Source organism: Panicum hallii, chromosome 4 (assembly GCF_002211085.1).
Source record: "Panicum hallii strain FIL2 chromosome 4, PHallii_v3.1, whole genome shotgun sequence".
Classification (NCBI taxonomy): Eukaryota; Viridiplantae; Streptophyta; class Magnoliopsida; order Poales; family Poaceae; genus Panicum; species Panicum hallii.
This window is the reverse complement of record NC_038045.1, coordinates 2,943,536-2,955,695: the sequence shown is the minus strand read 5'-3', so window position 1 is coordinate 2,955,695 and position 12,160 is coordinate 2,943,536. Positions and strand designations below refer to the sequence as shown.

Sequence of the window (12,160 nt, the reverse complement as noted above, 5' to 3'; positions counted from 1 at the left end):
GGGGACGGGAGATGGATGGAGCCGGCCGTCGGCGCCAAGGACGATGCCTGGGCGTGGACCTAGCGAGCTAGTAGTAACCCACCCCAGCGGCCAGCGCGCATTCAATCGGAGGAAGCCAACCCACAGTGCTGGCCACGGCCGTACGGCCGCTCGGTAGGGCAGGGCATGGGGCTGCTCCGCCCCGTGCAACGCGACGGAGCAACCGACGGGGCGCGCTGGCTAGGCAGCTAGCTGTACCCAAAGGGAGAACGGGAGGAGGAGGAGCCTCGGCGTCCGGGGCCCCCGCCCGCCCCCTGCCGCGGTTCAACGCCCCCGCGGCCAACCGGTCCCGTCCCTGTGGCTGGCCAGGCCAGCTACTGGGACGAGCGACGACGACGGGGCTAGCTGGCGGCCGGCTCCACCTCCCCACCCCCGGCCGGATCGGAGAGGACGCGCGCGTACGGTACGGCGGTGGCGTCGGCGCACGGGCGCTGCCCGCATTCATTGTTGCCCCATGGCTCTGGCCCGGGCACGGGGCACCCCGCACGCGCACGCGGGGGTCTGCGCTGCGCGTGCGTGGCGGACGCCCGCGGCGCTGTTGTTTGGCGCCGCTGCCGGCTGCCGGCTGCCGGCGCCGGCCCGTCGACGCCGCGCGCACTGTTGACTTGACTAGCTCCTCTCGCCCCGTGCGCGCGCCGACGCCACGTATTCGCACCGGTGGATCCGGCGCGGCAGCGAATCTTGGCGGCGGAGGGCGTGCCGTCCGTGGAGCGGCGCCGTCTCCCGCGAGCTAGGGGCAGCGGTAACAGTGGGAGGGGGGGAGCAGTAGATGGCGCTGCAGTGCTCGAGTCATGAATGCGATCCGTGTGGTACGGGACCGGGGGGATCTAGCGCAGAGGTGGTCGGGGAGGGGATCTTGGCGGTACGCTTACGTACGGCGGCGGTACTGCATGTGCCGGCGGGTGCTCCGGCCCCGCCGGCTGATCGAATCAGTGTCGATCGACCGGCGATCGACCCGTGCTTTGGCGCCGAGCGCCGCGTCGTTTACTCTAGTTACGGCCTTACGGGGGGCAAGTGGCGACGGGTATTGTACCGGCCACGTACCCTACAGTGTGAGCCAGCGGCCATGGGGAAGGTGCCTGGATCCATAAGTTGAGTGCGTGCGGCGTGCCGGCAAGTCAGGGCCGCACCGCGCAGCAAGCCAGCAACGGAGCGGAGAAGGAGATGGCGTCACCGCTACTCCAGATCGGTGCGGCGGCGGCGGTCGGTCTCCGACGCGACGGAGCCCCAAAGGCACGGCCGGTCGGTGGCGGTCCTGCTCGCGCACGCGCTCGAGCTGGCGGATCGGGAAATCTCGGACCGGGAAAAGGACAGGTTGGTGGTCAGGGCTCTACGTACGGCCGATCGGCCGGCCCCTGCTTGCAGGTCGCGGGTAAGCTGGCCGGTGGCGGCCGGGCACAGTGCCACTACCGTCGCGTCCGCGGCGCTGCTCGCCCCTCAAACCGAGACGTGGCACGCCGGCGGTGCCGTCGCCCTCGCGCGCCCTGTGCACGTGCGCGCGCGCGCGCCTTTTTCCTGCGCGTCAACAGGCGGTCACCGGCCGCGTGCCGCGTGCTTGGGCGACCGCCGCTGTTGCTCTCGCTTTCGGCCATCGTCCCGAACGGAACGGAACCCAAAAGGTTGTGGTGCTGCTCGTTCACGACGAGTAATTAATCATCGCATCGCGGACACCTTTTTTTTTAATTAACGAAATCTCGTGCTCGCCGGTTCTGGGCTTGCAGCGAATATCGGCTTCGATCGGGCCATCTTGTTGGCCCATTAATCGTTCGGGGGCGCACCGATGACGGGCCCGGAGTTGAAGGCCTGGGCCGGCACGACTATAAATTTGTTGTAGTTAGCGCAGCATGTTGTACCTACAAAGTTTGGATGTAGAACATTCAGGTGTTGCAGCACTAGAAGAATGTATACTTGAGAAGTCTCATTAGTGTTTGAATGCTAGGTAGCACCAGTACACCTAAACATAGTTGTTACTATTGCAACTGAATATGGGCAAGGACAATAAACAAAAACATTGTCACAATGAGAAATTTAGAACATCTAAGTTGGTAACACAAATAATCAGCAGCGAACATCTGGCGTCATGGCTAAGTATAAAGTTCCAGATGAGACATGCAACCATCTAATTTACAAAATAAAGGTGTACAAATAATTAGTCCAGCTCATAGACATGATTGTATTTCTGAAGACATTTGAATACCCATGGCAAAAGTATCTGGATCCGACTACAAAGTGCCAAACAAACAATGCCATGCTCAGAAGCTGCTCATGGGACAAATTTCTGCACAACACTGCTCCAAGGCACAGTCAGCGTCCATCATTTTGGATTTGCATCAAATTCTGAAAATATCGTATTGCGGTCGTTTGGGAAAACAATATCAATAATATGTGCTTCAACTTGAGCGCAGCATCACAGAACATGAGCTTTAAAAACTAAAAACTAAAAACTAAAACAACACATCAGTTAGCCGGAACTGACAGCCATATCTGATATGTGTTGAACCTCCTCCTTCAGAGATTCAGCATGTCTTGTGCATACTGGTTCAGAGCGTCCTCCCATATGCTTAGCTTGCATATCTGCAAACATTTAGTACTCAGGGGTAATGGTGACTAATAACACGTCTGCAGGGAGAGCAAAACTCGTACTTGACATTGAAGGCATCTCCGCTGATTGAGCAGTAAGCAGGCCGGCCACATCGCATACACATTGATTCAAAACATCCTCCCATATCCATAAGTTGCATACCTGCGAGTAACAGATTGGTTAACATTCTGCTTATTAGCAAAACATTTAAACAGAATGTCAAAACACGGCGACGAGGAGTGCGGCGTCGAAGACGAGCACGAATGACGTAGCTCGCCGGAGTGAAAGATTATTGTAGATGACAGCTGATTTAAACAGAGAAAAGAAAAAGAAACAAACGTGGCAGCGGAGCTTGCCGTTGACGCCCAAGACGCCGGAGCCGGGGCCAATGGAGAGCGTTGCCGCCGGGATTTAGATGCCGGGGGCAACTGTCTCCCTCGGACCATTCTGCGGTGATGAAGCTCTCCGGCGAGAACCAAATGGAGAGAGAGACTTGGGGGAGGGGACCGGAGCGAGAGAGAGCTGTGTAGGGACGGGGGAGAGAGAAAAGTTACTGGCGTTGGGCCCGCTTGGTAAATACAAATCGTCCAGAAAACACAGATACGGGTGAAATACAAAAACGGAGAGAGAACGCACCGCATCCCAAGATGCCACCTGGACGGCGTAGATAAGCCCTCCTGAGGGAGCACACCCCACGACGCATTTTCGCACTTCGAGCTGTTCTAGTAGAAACAGGTCCTCAAGCACTAGTCCTGGCTTGATTTTCCTTCAGCATATTGAGAATAGCGGTGATCTCATCATTTGATTTTGCTTCAGCGTCGAAGTGATCTCTAGATGCTCTCGTCAAGTGATCACAGAATGCATGAGCCAAATCATGATGGTTTAATCCACGGTGAGGTCACTGTGTCAGCAATTCTTCAGATGTCTCCTAAGCTCTCTAGTGCCTAGTGGACTCATCCGGAAATTGCTGAAAATCGGTGATCTTCCTTCTAATTAAGAGCAACAGTTCTTTCATGAGGAAAGAACTCGTTGAGGAATGCTTGCTGAAGATTAGTCCAATTTCCAACTCTAGCGGCATCTAGCTGGTGGAACCATCTGAGCGCTCTCCGGTTAGTGAAAAGGAAAAACAAAAAAAAACCTTGCTTTAAGCTCATCTTCCTTTATCCTTTCAAATTAAATGCATTGATGGTCTAAGTGAAGTTCAAGATTGAAATTCCGCGAGAACTAGCTTTGGGACTGATACTCCACGTCGCAACGTCTCACTAGTTGTGGACATCATAATCAAAGGTTTTTTTTATAGTCATTTACTGACTTTAAGTGCAGTCTTTACGTCTGGGACTCTACCCGCTATGCGTTGGTTCCGGAAATGGCCGGCAGCTAAATCTACTCGAAGTGTGTATCGCGTGTTGTGATTAGATGTGGTCTAACATATAATAACTTAAGATTTATACTAGTTCCGGCAATTGTGCCCTACGTCCAGTCGGGGTTACTCGGATGTATTGCTTGAGCCCAGGTGCTCGTAAGAGTTGAAAAGTTACAAGCTTTTAAGAGGACGGTCAATCTCTAGGATTCGGTCCGGTCGGTTCTATATGATGAGATCGGCATCCTAGCCAGCTGACCTCCCTTTTATAATCAAAGGGGATCAGCTTTACAGGAACTATGGGTAGAAAAAGGTTGGTGGAGAGAGAGCTCCTAGCCCCGCTGGTCGGGGTTGTCAGCTCTGTCAGTCGGGTCTGCCAACTCTGTCGGTCGGAGTCCTCCGTCGACCACCGTCCAAATCCTGCATCGTGGAGTGGTTGTCTCGTCTCGTCCCTGTGCGTCGTACTTTGTCGGTCGGGGGCTGAGCGCGTGCCGATAGGTATGGTACGGCAGTCACACCACGTCCCTAGCGCCACGCCTTGTCATTCCGTCGTGATGGAGGCGTGTCTGCCGTGACATGATAATGTTGCGTCCCATCCCTTCACGAGGACAAGCAGTTGGAATAGTGCCTCCTGTTGTGGCAACAGAGGGAACTGCACCCTGTGACAAAGAGTGGTTAGATCTATACCACAAGTTAATTCCGGAGCTCATCCTTCCTCTCCTTGGTATCTACCTTTGGAGCCCGCTAGTCCGTAGGTGTGGCTTCCCAACCGGTCTTACCACGTGTAAGGTGAAGTCCGGTTGGAGTTGTCGGTCAGAGCTAAGGTATGGAGCTGATCTCTGATCGCCTCGTGGGCCAGAGCTGCCACTTAAAAAAGAGCACTCGCTCAAGCGTGAGCGAGGAGTGGATGTGCTGGACCCCGGTCGCTTGACCCGCCACTATGACTGCAGAGGCATAATCCGCAAATCCAATTCGGCGCTCGATTTCCGACCATCTGAGTTGCCTCCACCGCTCCCACATGCGTGGGTCCTACCAAATATCAACTGCCTTTTACTCGTCTCTCTATTTTCTATCCCATTTTTCCCTCTTTTATCCTTCACATCCGCGAAGCTGCTGCGCCACCGAGTTGCTGCAAGGCGGGCCGGAGGTTGTGCTCGCTTTTTTTTTCCTTTCCTTTTTTTTCCTTTTCTTTTCCCTCCCAAAAAAGTTGCTGCAATGGATACATAACTTTGTTATTGAAGAAGTTATATATATATGTCACCTTTCTTTTCTATATTAGTTTTGCCTTCTTTTCTGCATAAGTTATATACATAACTTTTTATATAATTGTTTTGCTTCTTTTTGCGTAGGTTATATCAATATTTCTTCCTTCTGAGAATTATCTTTTTGCACAACTTTTTTCTCTTCAAATTTGTTTTGCAACAAAGTTTTGATGGAAATGTTAATATGATTCTTCCCACAAAAGTTATATATATATAAATATATAAATTTATCATATAAACACGCTTTTCATACTTTAGATACATAAGTTTGTTGTATAAATATTTTGCTTCTTTTGTGAGTGATATACATCTGAGTACACTTCTTGTTGCTTTATATAATTTTGTGCATTCCAATTTATGCATATAAATTAAACATATAACGGTGGATTCGAGGAAAAGTCGAAAGGGAACGGGGATGCTGGGCCCACCACCACCTGGCGGATGCAGAATCTCAGCGGGGTGCAGTCGTGCATGCAGTATTCTTGTATGTCAAGCTACATTGGCACGTAGAGTGCAACCTATCTCCAACCATCGTTCTCTATATCCTTCTCTATATCCTTCATTTATAGAATTCTCTACAAGATTCTCTCTTCTATATCTTATTTCCCTCCAACAACATTTTCTAAATCTCGTTCTCTATACATTAAACCCTATATTAGAAACATATTTTGTTCCAATTTTTGTACGTACGTATTTATCATACCTCAAATGCTATGGACATATTTTATTTTTATTTAATTCAGTGTTTAAAACGTAAAGAAAAAATAGAGAAGAGGAGAGAGAATCTCTATATATAGAGAAAACCTGTAGCGTTCTCTATTTTAGAGGACCATTTAGAGAACGCTGCTGGAGCAATAGAGAACGGAATCTTCTCTATATATAGGGTAGAGAATGGTTCAGAGGGCACCGTTGCAGCTTCCGCACCAGGAACGGTAAGCTAACCTCCAGTACGCGTTTAGCGTAAAAATATCCGCACCGGGGTATGGTAAGCGAGACGCTACGCAAGCGTAGCGCCCACGTCCCACTATTTCCAGCGGAGTCCTAGGGATCCGCTACCGGCCACCCGCCGCCGCAAGCCCCGACCACCCCGGCCCTCCCGCCCGTGCTCGGAACCGCCCCGGCTTCCGCGGCACTCCGGTCCGGAGGCAGCATGGCAGCGCGCAAGCCTGGAAGGCACCTCCACCGCGCCCGATCCGCCGCCGTCTGCGCCCGATCCGCTCGAGGGAAGAGCGGACCCGAGCTGCTTGGCCGCCGTCGCCACCTCCTTTCGATCCGCTGCGAGGCCATACTGGAGAAAGCGGGCGTGGGCAGCCGTGGGCGCAAGCGGCTGCGGCGATGTTTGCCGGTTCAGGCGGCCACATCCGAGGTGAGCTCCACCGCGCGCTCCGGCTGGCGTCTCGCCCAACTCAGGTATGTCCACCCTTCCCACCCTTCCAACGCGCTGGCATTGCCATTGCCTCCCCCAAGACTCCTCGGTATTGGCATGCAGAGGAGGAATGGCCTTGGGAGCTTCAGATCTCCTAGGTCCTTCTCGCTATCCGATCTGCAAACTAGCAGGAATGATAGTAGTGATTAGTAGCTGCAAATTTGCTTCCAACTTTACCTTCTACGTGTAAACAGGATTTGGAACAAAGTAGTTGGCTTTGGTCCTCTTGTGACCAGAAGGAAGGTCCCTCAGCCGAATGACCTTTGCTGGAGCATCAGATCGATGACGCGTACGAGGGCTCTCTGCTTGCACCAGGTGGCTAAGCTTGCACCAGGTGGTTGTATGTCGCGGCCTCCGCTTCATCATCATCAACCAAGAAATAAGTGTCATCGTCTTCTCCTCCGTCATCCAGTACCTTTGCAAGGAGCCTGTGGGTAGCTGTCCATGGCGTTGGTATAACTCGAGGAAGTGAAGTTGTCTATGGTGCTTGGCCACTTGATTGGAGGCGTGCAAGTTGTAGGGAGCAAGGCCACCAGTTCATATACTGAGCGAGCCGTGCAATCATGCTCCTACTTCACGGCTGCAACATTCCACAACAACCATTTGCATGTGAGCAAGAATATTACTTTTGCAAAAGCAGTTCACGAGTAACATGTACCCTGTCTCTTTTTTCACCGATTCACCACGAGAAAGGTTCACACTTCACATCACAACATTTTCTTAATTACATTTCATTATTTAAATAGTATTACTACCAATTATTATTTAATTAAAAAGTTGTAGTACTAATTATTTCAGATTCCATGATTTAAGAATAACCATTCCAAATGACTGTGTTATGAAGAAATGTGTTTGTTAAAATGAGATGGTAGTTGGAGATGGTTGAATAATTTCTGATTTTAACCCATCCACAAAAGAATATATGGTAGTTGGTATAGAGTATGAGATATAGAGTAATATGGGTGAGAAAGAAATTGGTTTCTGATTTTAACCCATCCACAAAAGAATATATGGTAGTTGGTATAGAGTATGAGATATAGAGTAATATGGGTGAGAAAGAAATTGGTATAGAGAAAAGAATCTTGATGACTAGAATAGAATATTCTTTTTAGAGTATGGAAATAGAGTATAACGAGTGCAGACAGCCTTAAACCTTGATAAAGATGCATACAACGTGACTAATATTATTTTGTATACTCTAGCTTCTGGCTATTCTAGCTAGCCCTGCCTCCCTTTCAGCCTAAGAACAATCCTTAGTCCATCCATGTATCTGTTTCTCGACATGGGTATCCGAAACAATCATAGCTGGTTAAAGAAAAACGGTTGTGCAAAGAATTCTTGAACAACAAATCCTGCGGTCAATTTATTAAAACAGTCATTGTAAGCTCCTCACTGATCTAAGCTCCTCGAGTTTGTAAAGATCGAGCTCATAAATCTACAAGTGTCATCACGTTTGCATGCACCAGAGGTGTTCTATAGCAATTCAGCACTTGAATCTATCCAGTCTGTGAACTTCTTGACAGAAAAAAGAAACTAGCTACTGATAGAGTATCCTGTCACGGCATGGATTCGATATTCGGGGACAGAGTAGCATGGCATCCCAGGCCAGTCGCCCAGTCATGATATTATACACAGTAGATGGGTCCCTGTTTGTGTGCGTAGCCGAGCGAGCGATCACCACAGTTTTACAGACAGCCAAGGCACGTGCATCTGCAATCCAACCTCTTGCATCTTGTAACCAACGTCTCGGTCTAGGCTAAGAACGCAGAAACAGCAGAGACCACCAAATGAACTCCAGACCGCGAATTCCAGCTACCACAACCGAAGAATGCTAGGTGGATGCAAATAAATAGGAAAATAACATTTCCTTAGACTGGGAGTAGCAAAACTGAATTGTATAAATTGTCATACATAAAGCCTTAATTCTGAGATGGAAGTAAGCTGTCCGTGAGATATAACTTACCCAGAACGGTTGTGCGGCATCCAAATCTGGATGGCGGATGCTCAGAAAGCCACCGACGCAGCCGATCAATGAGACGATGATTTGGGATGATGAGAGCCGCGTGTAATCCTGCATAACAGCCAACAGCCAGCTCATTGATAACAAGAAACATGTAGTAAAACAAGTAGGACCTAGAGCTACAGTAGATTTTGCTGACAATATTAATTTGCAGAAGAAAATTGAAGATGTAAACTGAAGTCCGACGACAACTACAAGAAAGTGAGTAGAGAGCACAGATAAGAAGCACATGTGAGATAATCTAATGACTTACTGTGCCCATAAGTCGACACAGGTGTGCCGCTACAGCGCCAGCCAAAGCGTAATATCCACTTTGGGTTTTATAGCTTCCATAACCGATTGCTCCTGCAGCAGTGACAAAGCAAAAAGCAAGCGTCACCTTGTCTTCCTGTCAAGCAAATTCAAGAGTCACTGAGTCAGTCTGCTTGATGCCAAATCTCTTTACATAAAACTAGTGAAACAAGCAGTTCACCTGGTCACAAACACGTCCTAGGTCTCTCACTAAACCATACAGTGCCCACAAGCAGCTAAACATAGCTCCTGTTATAGAGTTTATGATCATGAACGCTGCTGCCTCACAGTATTGGCAACCCCTCAATGAGTATCCCACCCACGCAACGTAATCCAGAGTCACAAGGGCAAGAAAAGCCATAAACCACCTGTCCTTCACAACATTCTGTCGTCCATTTTCCTCCTCTTTAATCACACGCCACCTGTATAGATGTTAGTTACACAATGGTGTTCCTCAATTAGTACCATTTAAACTTTAAAGAAGGTGTGAAGGACGGGGCTATCAGAACATACAATGGTGCCAGCGACACAAATGCAGAAGCCATGTATCCAAGTAGAGAAAGTGCTACGTCAACTGAGCTGGCCCTCTTTTCGCATCCACCCAGACTGAAAGTAAGAAGAAGAGGAATATGGAATCCAATGTGAGACAAAGAGTCGAACTTTAGTGATTAACATTACAAATAGACAATCTGATTTAGCATATACATGTTTGGTTGCTTTAGAGCCTTTTTTATCATTTTTGTTCCATAATATCATTATGACGTCATATCTCTATATAATGTTTATCTAATTCACAAACCTAAGAGAGGAACAAAAACTGATTAAATTTTCGTAGAAATTGACTGATTCTAACTCTTCTTAGGAGATGAAGGAATATTTTATCCAATGGGTACAAATTTAATACCATTAAATATTACTCCAATATAGTGTTGCCTAAGTACCTGGACTCAATAAATATTGCAAAATAGAGGGAGGGAATTATTGGACACTGGAGCCTCTACATTCTATGGTAATAATTCAAGACATACATCATACATTATTTTAAGAGAAACTAACTTTCTGATACTAAATTAAGACGTAATACTACATGTAAAACGTGCTATTATCGTTGGATAGTATGTTGCTATCGTAATGCTTGCAATATTTGGCTAATCTAACAGCAGTATCATGTGAGCTTGAACCTATAATTTTTTTTATATATATAAGTAGGCCGTTATTGTAATCAGAATCTCAGCAAACAATTTTTTCTTACAGATGCAGACCACTTGTCTCATGATCAATAAGAGCCATACCAGCTGGTTTGGTTCCGATCCTGTCTAAACGTAGAGCTTCCTGTAGAGAGCTGGGCAAGAAGGTTGATGACGTACAGCAGTACCAGCATAGCCCTCATAGTCTAAAAGGAGATAAGATTATTGATATTACACATAAGAAGTTACTGTCTGCAAAAGGTATGGGAACAGAGCAATAGAACAATCACTTAAAATTTGTTTGTCATATAAAATCAATCAGTGAGACATTTTCACGGAAACAAAACTTGGATTTAAAATGCCCATCCTTCAGAATTGACCTAGTATGTTCCTTAAATGAAACTTTGAGCATTAACTTTTTTTCCTATGTTGTTCGAAACAACAAAATCCTCGTCCTCCTGCGAAATAACTATCTAACATAAATATAATGTTATCACTTTGGTACACATACATACAGCTGGACTAATCGTAGTTAAAAGATTATGAAAATAAAAATTTTAGAGTGGGTAGTTATTTTTTATGATCAAGCATTGAACATCAATTTATTACAATGCTGGGAGCGCTTAAATGGATCAAAATAAATTAAGCTTTTATCTTTTTATTCAAATCAAGATTGCCTAGCTATATATCATTATGAGACACACCCTTGATGTAGGCATTCTTGCCTACACATCCATTGTGGGTGTGATACCTTTGGTAACACACCATATATCCAAGCCATATCAACATTGCAAGCATCAAAGTATGGCAGGATATGAGGGGTTTCGACAGCATCTGCACTTTGCCACATCCATCTAATTAGAACTATACAGGCACTGATTGGACGATTTTAGAGTGACAAATCCATTTTTGATCTTAGCCATCAAGACCTAATCAAATAGCTCACGCATCTTTGACTATATCTAGAAACCGTGTGCTCGGTTTGAAAGGCAATTAACGTGAAGATCAACATGCTAGAAACAGTGAGCTTGATTTGAAAGACAACTAATGTAGACATTATCGTGCATACACTGCCCATTCGTGATTTACATTATTTTATCACTGCAATCAGTGCAAACAGAACTAAACCAATATGCTACACATAGCCGTATCCTGAATAACAAGAATATCTTATGCCAAGTTCATCGTTTATAAATTCTTAATCATATCTTTTCATAATAAACAGAACAACTCAAGTAGACGATGCATGAATTTTTTTTTTACAAATTTAAATACGAGGTTACACGTATGTGTCACGTGCATGAGTATCCTTTAACGAGTCTGACCAACTGGGACTATTGTTTGGTTTGCTTCCGTAAATCATGGCTTTCAAACTTTCTTAACTAATTGCCATGTATAGTTGTGGTTTGCCAAATTTATTAGCTAATTGGCCCTAATTTATAAGCATACAAGTCTGCTACAAACGATGACATACAATTTTGATCTAAAAAAACTGGTGGCCAAAGGGGCTTTGTTTTGGTAGATTGAGCTAAAATAGCAGAAACACTATATATCACATAATCGACTAGAAATCTAGAATGTATTCGGCCGCATCCCGAAACATTTTCTTTCTTCTTTTAGAACATTTATCCCCGTGTGGAACATTTTTTTTTCCTTCCATAAGAGCAAATAACATCTCCTAAAACAGGGGCATTGCAGCAAATATTTCCCCACAATGTTTTTCAGTACAAGAGCATTTGTTTCCTATAAACACCTCCAGAAACACAAGTCTCAGTTTGAAGGCAGCAATCACATAAAGTACTCCCATCATTAATTTTTTTAAGTGGCCCGTAGTTTGGCATCCAAAATTAGTTTTTATGATACCACCTCCACTTTTAAACCGTACCACTCAATTCCGAAATAAGCAACTTTTATAAATACCAACTAATTATTCCAAAATAATAATATCATATATCTAAAAATGGAGAGAGAGAGAGAGAGTATTTATTGGACTA

At 46.5% G+C, this 12,160-nt stretch overlaps 1 long non-coding RNA gene across 1 annotated transcript; it reads right to left on the bottom strand.

Annotated features, from left to right (window-relative positions):
* Positions 1-2,480: 2,480 nt before the first annotated feature.
* Positions 2,481-3,139, bottom strand: LOC112888391. The gene is made up of 3 exons (XR_003227808.1): positions 2,960-3,139; positions 2,683-2,782; positions 2,481-2,613 (listed from the first exon to the last, which is right to left on the bottom strand). It is a non-coding gene; the product is annotated as an uncharacterized LOC112888391 (long non-coding RNA).
* Between the last annotated feature and the right edge of the window lie 9,021 nt (positions 3,140-12,160).